Below are 11,889 nucleotides of genomic sequence, written 5' to 3'. Positions count from 1 at the left end.
ATTCATCACCTTGCCCACATATGATACACTTATTTGAATTTTTGCTTGAGGCATCCATCTTCTCTTCACTCAAGCCTGGAGGCGCACCTGCTGGGAGAATGATGAGCGTTGGTTGTTTCTCATTTCAACCAAACTGATGAAGTCATAACAAAGCTATGTAGTTGTTGTAAACGCAGCGAAACAAACAAAGAAATCATTTTGATGCCTGTGTTTGTCAGACACCATATTCACTGACTTTATAAGACTTCTTTTAATTTTGGAAGACCTTTCACTTCAGTCTTTCATAAATCATTAACTGTTATATTGGCTCCATTGAGAAACTAAATTTGCTTCCCATCTTATTCTATAAACAATAACTCAGATCAGTTGCTCTACATTTTAAACAATGGTTTTGACAAACTCACTCCTGCAGGAAAATCTGTTCCAGCAACACACATATGCAGTACAATTAACATTTCATTGATTATGACTTTGTGCCATCTCTCTACAAATGGGTATCTCTCAACAATATACTCAAAGCAAACAACCAAATGAAATACAAGACAGCAGGCACACATGTAACAATATCGAGAGAAACGTATCAAATTGTCATCTAATTATCAAGAAAAATAGATGTTCAAAATTTAGTTACCTCTTTAGACCACGTGGCATGATGAAATCTATTGAACAGAGGTCAGTATTGAAGATCCTTACAGCTACAGTCGCCAAGTAGTGAATGTACCGAGGGATTTTGAAAGGGAATATACACTATGTGCAAGCATGTTGCACAGACACCAGCATGGGCAAAATCATGAGCAAGGAGGAATCGCCAACCTCCTTGGCTGAGTAGTACTGATGATGTGAACTCCCATTGGCAGGCACACATTTTTAGTGTGCATTAGTATCATGACATAAATCACAGGTATAACAGGTGTTTAGCATCAGAGCACACGGAAGTGTTATATAATGCTTGCAACTCCAGACACTGGTTTGTTTGTCCTAATCCTTTTGGGTCAGCAATAGGATTTGTTTTTGACCAGCACCTTCAATCAATGACTTTTTTTTTTTTTAGAAATGTCTCACCCGTAGGCTAAAATGTATACATTTTGCTTTGTATGGCAACCATTTTGAATCACAAAATGGCTGCTTAACTTCTGCATGACCTGAGAAAGATGTAACCAGCCAATGTTATCATGCAGCTACAAAAGAGCATGGTTATTCCCTCAAAATGCATTTTTCAAGGATGCTCACAACTAGTACAGGTGAGTAAATAGGATGTTTTCTATGGTGGCCATTTTGAATTTTAAGATGGCGGACAATCAGAATGATGACTAGGTTCAGAAAAGATGTATTAAACTCTCTGGCATCATTAACATGAGTATCAACCAGAATTTGGAGCTTATACAATGCTTCTAACCTGAAATATGAGTAATATGACACATTGCTTCAGCGGCCATTTTGAATTTCAAGATGGCGGCTTATCTAAACAATCCATAATTTTGCAAAAAGATGTATCATAATGTCTGGCATCATAAGTAGGGGGCCTATGCTCTTTGCACCAAATTTGAACATTCTATGATGCTCCCAACATGAAATATAAGACAAATATACAATTTGCTATGGCGGCCATTTTGAAATTCAAAATGGCGGTTGAAGACGTGGTTGAAAAAAATGGAACCAAAGTTTTTTGGATTCAGCACCCCAAAATTAACAAAGTTAGCCAAAAAAAATCAATTTTGGCACGAAAATCTCACGGGATTACATAGTAGCCTCTACTAACCACGTTATTGCCAGCAACAGGTACCCCTACCCCACGCGCAGCTAAAAAAACACATACGCAAAAAGCTGGCATAATAAACACATTCTTCCATCATACACACACACACACACACACACACACACACATGCACAAACGGACACTAAATTATCATGTGCGCGCGCACATACACACTTCCTTGAAACCTCACCATGACTTTTTACATGGCATGGGCATTGTCTGCATGGATGTAGCCATGTAAGTTATGTGTTAGTATTTCAATGGCTATGTCCAGAACGATATTACCCAGCAAAATGTGCTTCGAGGGCGGGCGACAATCCGTGCCCCAGCCCTCGTCACGGATTGTCGCCAGCGACAATCCGTGACGGGGCGACAACTCCGTCAAGGATTGTCGCACCCGAGCCGGGGCGACAATCCGTGTAGTATGTCCCACACGTTTATGGATAACACTGCAGTCTGGCATTGCATGCAAAAACTTCGGTCGTTCGGAACAGTTACACAATAACGTACCAATTTAGGGGTGACGATTGTCCGACTGCCATCCAAGTGAAACCTCGTTCAAAGCATGCAAATACTCAACACACTTTGTGGTTACTCAACACATTTTGTGGTTGTGCCAAACTTTTGAACATGCCATCTTTATTTTGGGTCAGTCATGCGAAACTGTGCCCTCACTTATCATGCTTATTGTCGAGAATGGTGGTATGGTATGGTATGGTATTTATTTCCGTATAAAAAAAAAGGGTGGATTGCCCATATTCAGCGTTGCCAACATGGCAACGCTGTTCTTCCATGGGGTCCGCATACACGAGTACAATATTTATGGACACGTACAAAACAAATTATACAGACATGCAGGTGGAAACACATATAGTAAAAATGGGAGAGAGAAAAAAGAACAACCGATAACAGAAAAATCTTAAAGGCAATTAGATATAACAATGACCAAATCAGAATATGTTTAGATATAAAATGGAGTGTTTGAAAATAAAATCCTCAAACATATCTATGCAGTGAAAGAAAAAATCAGATTGTTGTAGAATAATTACTTTGATAAATTTAGATAAAAAATACGTAGTAACGAAACAAAAAGTAACTGGGGACTTGTGTAAAATGCCCAGATGAATCTATGACAATTTAAGAAAAGTAAAATTAAAATTCGTGGCAAGTGATATGTCAATTACGGAAAACTAAAGGTGAGGTATATAATGATTGTATCGAAATCAAAGAATGATAATTCAATGGATAAAAACAAGTACAATTTGTAAAAAGTTTTAAGAAATATTTTGAAATATGGAATAAGTTGGAAAGCTGATTCAAAATTTCAGATGTCATGAGTTGTTAGAAAAACGAAAATGATAAGATATCATTATCTGATACGGATTGCATACAATGTATATACTTATTTACATGAGGTTAAAATCATAAGTAAATGACAAAAATTCAAAAGCAAATCCAAAGAGTAGATAAAACAATTGAAAATTAATACTGGGCATGCAATCGCAACATTACGATGAAAAGTTCAGAAAATATAACACCAAAACAGATTATATCACATTATATCACTTAATGAAAGACAATTGAGTGAGATTTGAATAAAAAGTACGAAATATATATAACAACAGTAAAAACACATCGAAATCAAAAGATAACTTCAAGAAAACAATTGACTGAAACTTAAATAACAAGTATGACATAAATCTGAAGAAAAAAAAACGCAATTAGAAAATCAAATACAAGGGTTGAATTACAATAATTGTTAGCTAGTAGGAAATATGAAGTGGCTAAGGTGAAGATTTGCACAGTAGTTAAATAGTTTGAACATTTTACCTCTTGGGCTGAAAGGATAATAACAAACAAACAAACAAACATATGAACAAATTTAAATTCAACTCTTACGGATTTAATGTTATATTATGGTATACCTGTTGTGGGACGTACAGCAATGCGATATGGCAGAGGTAAGACCAGTGGTCCTCGCGACCTTTTGCCTAGGAAAGGACGATCGCGATGATAATTCGTATACTAGGGAAGTTTACCCAAATAATGATGGCAAATTATAAAGGAATTGAAAACAAGTAATCAAAGTGTTAGAGGCTTAACTAACATACACACACACACACACACACACACACACACAAAGATTTCGCCTTATACTATGTATACCAAAAGGAGGTGAGCTGACATAGAAAACAAACAGAGTCATGGAACGGTCACATACAAGGAGACACATAACACTCCGGATACAAAATTTCTGAAGTACATTGTATTTCAGCGCAAAACTGCTGACCTGACTGAAGATAAATGAATGGGTAAATAATGTCTCTTCTCTTGTGAACTGACAACAAGGTTCTTGGTGTGTCTCCGCCTCTCTAAACACAGGTCGAACTCGAGAATCCGACCTGCGTAGTTGGAATAGCAACGCAAGGCATATGGCACTCTAACCCGCAAGTTTGGGTAACAGAGTACAAGGTTGGATGCGGACTACGGGGAGAGAGTATCGTCATCGTGACAGAAACCTCCTCCTATGGTGTCTCGGACAAGGTTATAATAACTCAATTTATTTCGTCGATTGTCTTTTTGTTTTTTCATATCGAGGGCAAAGAAACACCTGCATGTAATAGTATTTAATTCGTACTCCTCTGTGAAGACAACTAGACATTTAAGGAAGAAACAACAGTAAGAACAAATAAATGTTTCATCCTGTGTCTTGGTAAATCCACACCCATTCACTTCCCATTTTCGCACGTGTAAAGACTATGTCGCAAGAATAATTTAACAAAATTCCAACTTTTTTCCCAGACATTGCCAGATGCCATCTTTGCTGTGCAAAATGGGGTCAAAGGTCAAATATCTTTCACTCTGCAATTTCGTTAGTACGTTGTATATGCCGTATTTCACCCCCATATTTTGCACATCTAAGTTATCACTGTCTATAGACAAGGTGACCAGGATCATCAAATTTTCATAAGATTACTCCCTTTTCGCTCCGACACGCGGCTGTGCAAATTAAGTTCAAAGATCAGAAATCCGTTTTCCTGTACATGTATAATGGTAAATACATTATACATTTCGTATTGACCCCCATATTTTGCAAACATAATGACCGTGATACGTGGATTCTATAGTAAAATTACTACTCTTTTACACGATATGGCTGTGCAATGTGGGTTCTAATTACAGACGAACTTTTCCTTGTATCTTGGTTATTACATGCCTTATCACCTCTATATTTTGTACACGTGTAGAACATGTTACAGGAATCATTTTAATGAATTGCCGACCTCCTGAATTCATATCGTATGCCTTGGTTTTGTGAATCATGGCATAGATCAAAACATCATTTCTTGATGGAAAGTATCACCCGATATGTTACTCTTGACAAATTCTCGGGTCTCGTAATTATTGTTTTAAAGCCCAACCAAAATTACCAAAATTAAAGCACACAACAAAGCGACAACATCATTAAAATAGAGCATTTTAGACCCGAATCTTAATTGTTGTTTGGGGACTTTTTAAAAGCTTCAAAAGTATTTAAGATAAAAAACGGCATGTTGTTCTCCTTGCAGATCTTTTCTGGTAATACGGATGCAAGCACGGTGGTGTACAACGGCCTTCCTGAACCACACATTTGCCGCTTCGTAAGGGTCTATCCGGTGTCGTGGTTTAAGTTCCGGGGCCTGCGATTTGAGCTCTACACATCGAGTGTAAACTCCGAAACTTCGAGTGAGAAAGCCGATTGGTATTTCATTTTACCACTGGGAGTAAGTTGCCATAGCATTTATCTGTAAAAATGTACAGCACTCTGATCAAACGGATGGCGTGGATATACCATGGAGTCGCAGGCTGGCCTGGTTGTGATAAATATTCAAAGATCCCTTCAGCAAAAGTGTACAGCTTTATCACTGATATGTATTCTACCACATAATACAGACGACGAATCTCGGCAGGAGTCAACCGTTACCGATGAACGTACACATGTACTCTTCAATTGACATATTCCCGGACGGGCGCTATTCATGATTAAGTACTAATCGAATGCATCCCGGTGGGCAGAGAATGAAAATTCGATTCAGTCGGCCAACCCATGTCTCCCTATGCACGGGTCTTTATCGAAAGCATCTAAAGCCCTATTATTACAAAGGCTATATCGAGTAGGGTTTCTCCCTGTAAATAACGAGTGTTTTCAGCAGAATCACTCTTTCACCCCAGACCTTCTTTCTCAGGGATTGAAGCCCTGATGTCGACGTAGATATGGATTATATAAAACATATATAATTATATATAATATGTATATGTATAATATATATATGATACTAGTATATAATAACATAGTATGTTTCATACCCATTTCCAAGAAATACTCGAGGTGTAACCTATAGCGTAACAAAGGAGTTGCCAGAACCTAGAAAGTCCAGAAAGTCTTTGGTTGTAATAAGTAAGAGAATAGTCCGATGAGTGTATAGGTATAAGAGCATGGCCTCACGTACAAAAGTAAGAAAAATTGAACGTTTAAAGGTTTTGCCCTATAAGCTCGACATAATTATGACTGATATTCGATAGATTTACATATACCTTTTTCCATCAACTTTATATCCACAGTTCGCTAAATGGAGGTATTCTGCTTCTACAGTTGGAGTCGGAGTCTATGATTAGCCTAAGTTAGCATGGTTATCGTCATCATCTTCGCTTTCATCGTCGTCACTTCAGTCATCAGCTCCGACGAGAGAATCGTTTGGATTTGTATAAGAAATCGATTGGTCACTGAGCATTTCCGACTAAGATTTGACTTTGAGCAATACGATCACCATTTAACGAGCGATCGGTAATGGCATCACTGCATTTGATAGTAGCGGAAGCTGATTTTATTTCCATCGAAATACTTCACTCTTAAAAGATTCTCACCCGGAAAGCTATTCTTTTTTCCCATCGAAATACGCCACTCAAGATTCTCACCCACGATGCAACGCTTTTACCACTACATATAGAGAGAGGTAAACAGAGAGGAAGGCATGTGGTAGCTGATTCAAATTACCTAATTAATTTTTGCGTCGAAATTGACCAGTCACATTGTCCTTCATCGAAATAAAGGGAATTCGACCCAAGAACCCATTACAAAACAGAAGTGTAAGCCTAAGTACTAGTACGCAGTAAACACGCTGCTAAAAGGGTTAAAATCACCAGTGGCTGCCAGGCAGAAGCCCAGTGTATAGTGGATAATGACGCCCATATCGTAATCGGGAGATCATTGGTGTTAGTCCAACCCGAGTATGATTGTATGCCTATACAATATAAACACTGTATAGGCCTATTCGGTGTTTCTTTACGTCGACGAATGGAAGTTTGTCAATCACGTGCAATGCCATAGCATGTCAATGATTAAAACGAACTGGAAGAGAAAAATTGGGGGGTGTTCGAAGTTAATTCATGGATTTTTCAAAACTTGTGATCAACGCGATTCAAAATATCGAGGACTTTTCACACACCCATCAGATTGCGGTATACAAATTGGCAGTGTGGTTAATATTCTTTGTTTAAGTTTCAAGTTTCAAGTTTATTTCATATTTCCACTTTCTCAGTGATGGGATTACAAAATGATTGACAATAAAACAAAAGTACAAAATATATACTTTTGTTTAGTGTATATATCTGATAGCTTTATTGTTATGTAGCATGCATTATAATTATGTCAAGACTATTTGGTACTATAGGTATAGAAAACGAAAACAAGTTGTTTGCACTGTGTGCAATATTGATGGAGGCCTGTTTGTCTTTATACTCCCACGACAGATATTGTCCTGCGATGTATACGATTATCAATTATATAGTAGGCCTATATATCTATAAAAGACACATGCAGTGTTATGTATATACTATCATGAAGTTGTATGCTTTCTAAATATCTCAAATATCAAAATTCCAAAAATCTTCTGAATCCTCACCTGTTCCACAAATTTTCTAGAGCCATGTTTCTTGTAAGACATTTCTTGTACCTGTATAGGGTACCTCCAATCGGTTAAGAATGAATCTGTTTTACAAGTCCATTTTTTTTTTGTCTTCCTAGTTACTGTACTGGCACATTTCCATTTATGATTCACATAACACTATATTCTCTCTCTCTCTCTCTCTATCTATCTATCTATCTATCTATCTATCTATCTCCCTCTCTCTGTTTATATAATGGTGTGCAGTGGAGTGTATTCCTAAAGACTCTATATGAAAACGTACAATTAGAATTATTAGTTCGTTTGTTGGTTCCTGTGCTTGCTTGCTTGCTTGCCTGCTTGCTTGCGTGATGGTTTTCGTAGTCTGCATGGATGAAGAGATGTTTACGCTTGCGGTGTCATAATGTTCTCGAGATCGAGTCCATTTTTGATAGTCGTGATTCGAGTAGTATTTATGATCAATAGCTTTAATACGACAATCAGACAATGTTTTGGTAATCCGCACATTTCCGCATGTTAGTTTTCTATCCTTTAATCTGGGATATTTTTGATCTTTCAAATAAAGTACTCCGCTAAAGCGTGCACCAGCGTGCTTTTAAACTATTTGCTGTTAAAATTGTCAGTTTTAAACTGCATTTTGATTCGCTGCTCCAATTCAAGGTACACAAATTCATTGTTGCCATCACATTGAAAGAGAGAGAGCGAAATGCAGTAGGGGCAAGTATTTCAAGATGTGAGAGCGCTCGTCCCGATTATTGATGCTCTCTTTAGTCAAAACACCTGATTTCCACCTGTAGTTAAGCGCATAACTTCTCGGCGGTGCCGCGCATGACTTCAAAGCAGATAGTCCATGGGCCAAGACCCGAAAAATGGGTTGTTGGTACCATCTGAGGTGGCACAACCTTTTTGGTGTCAGTTTGTTTGTCGGGCATAGATATGCTTATCAAGCTATGATAGCATTTTCAAATGAGTAGCTTAGTCATAATAAATGAATTTTTAACCAATTTGGTCTCGTTTTTAAATCCCTATACTTCTGAATCGAAACTAACCGCTATACAAAGAAGAGCACTGTCTTCCGTATGTCCGCAGGTGTTCTGTTGTAAACGCGGTGCGGTTAGTCTTTATTCAAGGCAGCGAAGGGAATATCCAAAGGGTTATGATGTCCACAGCTGTCACGCGGTGCGCTTAGTCTTTATCTAGACCAATGTGCCGTTATCACATCTAAAGTTCCTCATAAAAGGGATTATCTATACTGTTTTTATACTATCCTATCAACAAATACATCAGTTTTAAACAAAAATCACTCTGTTCATTTATAATATTATTCATTGTAATGTATCGTAGGGTACCGGTTCATTGTTTTTGCATTATCTTATATTGTTGGATGGAAATAAAGCGACATTGGCGTGGTATTAGTGTTTTAACCGTAGCGTTTTCGCCGGAAAATGAAAAATAATTGAAAAATACGGTAAAATTAACGAGGAATTGTTTGTTTTTTTGTTGTTTGTTTGTTTTTTGTTTGTTTGTTTTTTAGATAAAAGGATATCCACTGTATCATATGCTTTGGATATTCCCTTTGCCGTCTAGAATAAAGACTAAGCGCTGTGGACATCATAACCTTTGGATATTCCCTTCGCTGCATTGAATAAAGACTAAGCGCACCGCGTTTGCAACAGAACACCTGTGAACATACCATAGAGCTGCATTTTACAGCTCTATGGAACATACAGAAGACAGTGCTCTTCTTTGTATAGCGGTTAGTTTCGATTCAGAAGTATAGGCATATTACAACGAAACCAAATTGGTTAAAAATTCATTTATTATGACTAAGCTACTCATTTGGAAATGCTATCATAGCTTGATATGCATATCTATGCCCGACAAACAAAATGACACCAAAAAGGTTTTGCCACCTAAGATGGTACCAATATCTGGCCTGGCCCATGGACTAAGAGCAGGAGTTGTCTCTCCTTTTCTAACACCTCCCTGTTTAAACATGTCCAAAATCTCCAGCGTATCTCTGCGAATCCCTACGAATAGCTAATTAATTCAAAGAACGTCAGACATGCAAACTGTCTTCACATTTTCGAATTCGTTGGGCTTTCGCTTGGCATTCGTTGGGCATTCGCTTTAGTGTGAAGGGGCCCTTAAAAAGGAATCTTCAGATTGCTCAGAAAGATGGCGGCTTCAAGCATCGAACATCAAAGACACAATGTACCTGTGGAATTCTTTTGTCCATCCATAGAAAACTGACAGCTGATTGAATAATTATAGTCAGTTGTAACTCCATCCCTCGAACCTCCTTGGTTATATTGTGATAGTATCATAGTATACAAATAGTGAATGGTCACGAGTGCAGTGGTACGAGATTTCGCACGAGGTGAAAGATAGAGGCGCTCTATTCAACGAGGCGAAGCCGAGTTGAATAGTGCGCCTCATCTTTCAACGAGTGCGAAATCTCGTTCCATTGCACGAGTAAAGACCATACACTATTTGTTTTATACAACGTCCAAGTAGATCTTTGTTATTTGGTTGGATTGTTGAGTAGGTCTAAGTTGGCCTAGAAGTCTAAATATGTATGAAAAATATAGCCATACTTACATGTGGATCCACCGCGATTCTCTTTCTGGCTTGTGCAATCAGTGTATATAGATACAGGTCACAGCTAGCGCTCGTACACTAGCACTACGTAGGCCTACATACGCGCATGCATGTACCGCACACGTACACTGCGCTAGCTGCATGCGATCCTCAATATGCAACACACAGTACATGCAGTACCGTACAATTTCTCGAACCGCGGAATAGAGCGAAAAAAAAATCGAACCAAGTTGCACGCAGAAATAGAACCAAAATTGCACGGCGCGTTGAATGGAGTACTTATTGAATATCACGTCACCAACAATCCTCCAATCAAATTACAAGGATCTCCTTGGACGTTGTATCAAGTGAAATATTGAGCGTTTATGTATCTGTCTGTCTGTTTGTGTCTTTGTGTGTGTGTGTGTGTGTGTGTGTGTGTTTTGATTTGTTTTTTCTTGCGCTAATTACGCAAGAGGAAGACTGCAAATCGACGCCACAAGACCACTCCTATAGTAACTTGCTCTGGCTTTATTTCCTTTGTCGTACAAGCACATTCCCTTCATTGAATATATTAACATTAATCAATTTTACATGTAGCAGCTACCATACATTTCCACACCGGTTTTCCCAAACGCACGCACGGAGAAGTTTGCGTTGGAAAACTCCACTTCAATTATCCCCAAGGATCACGTGGTGGTTTTACCTCTTCCTGGCAGTGAGATGTTACGGTGCTGGGGTTCAGCCAGATCGAATTGGGCACCACTTAGAGGAGGAGATCGTCAAAACTTTGTCCGACTTTATGTAAAAGTATTCCAGATTTGGCGTGGAAGTTATGTCAGACATTTGCTAAATTTAGATTGTGAGTCCAATGTCCCTTGCTGAAATACTTCACCAATAAAATGGTAAGTTAATTTCGAATTTGTGCACGGGCCGTGTGTAATGTGTCCATTTCATTCAGCTTGGGGATTTATGATGAAGATTATTTATTTTGCAGCATAGGTCCACCTGTTCATTCTAAAATATGAACTAGGGCTTCACGAGAAGGAATATACAGACACTATATAGTCCTACAGTGGAGCACAATAGGGAAGGTTAATTGACACATTCGGGGGAAAAAACAGACAATTTCGACTACATTGAAACTGAGACATGAACATTGTATATACATTATGAAATCATTGCATATAATGAAATTCAGGCGATCAAGTTCCGATGTCAGGCCAAGAATTATCTGTGGTGTAAAGTGTTATTTATTACAATTGCTATCATTATGGTTACTATTATTATCATCATCATCATTATCATTATCATCATTATTTTGATCTCTGCTCAGCATCATGATAAACAGATCTTCGACTGGACCCTGTCATTCACGATCACTATGTGCGTGTGCAGTGTAGCAGGTGAGTTGTATTTTCACAAGATTTTGACAATACCATTTCTATTTGAACAACATTCAGATCTGAAAATTTTCTCTTCGGGAGCATGGCCAATTACGTCATCAAAATGGCTGCGTAAAAGCACCTAATTCACCTTAATCATGTGAATTCCTGTCATTGTTATATAATATGCTTAAACTATACATGCTACAAAAAACATTTCCCA

The 11,889-nt window shown here is 38.1% G+C and overlaps 1 long non-coding RNA gene across 1 annotated transcript; it reads left to right on the top strand.

Annotated features, from left to right (window-relative positions):
- Positions 1-4,175: 4,175 nt before the first annotated feature.
- Positions 4,176-7,788, top strand: LOC140240131 (uncharacterized). Its single transcript, XR_011902016.1, has 3 exons — positions 4,176-4,300; positions 5,326-5,482; positions 6,359-7,788. It is a non-coding gene; the product is annotated as an uncharacterized lncRNA (long non-coding RNA).
- Positions 7,789-11,889: the final 4,101 nt, after the last annotated feature.

The sequence above is a fragment of the Diadema setosum genome, chromosome 16 (genome assembly GCF_964275005.1).
Source record: "Diadema setosum chromosome 16, eeDiaSeto1, whole genome shotgun sequence".
In the NCBI taxonomy this organism is placed as follows: domain Eukaryota; kingdom Metazoa; phylum Echinodermata; class Echinoidea; order Diadematoida; family Diadematidae; genus Diadema; species Diadema setosum.
This window is presented reverse-complemented; position numbering and strand designations above follow the sequence as displayed.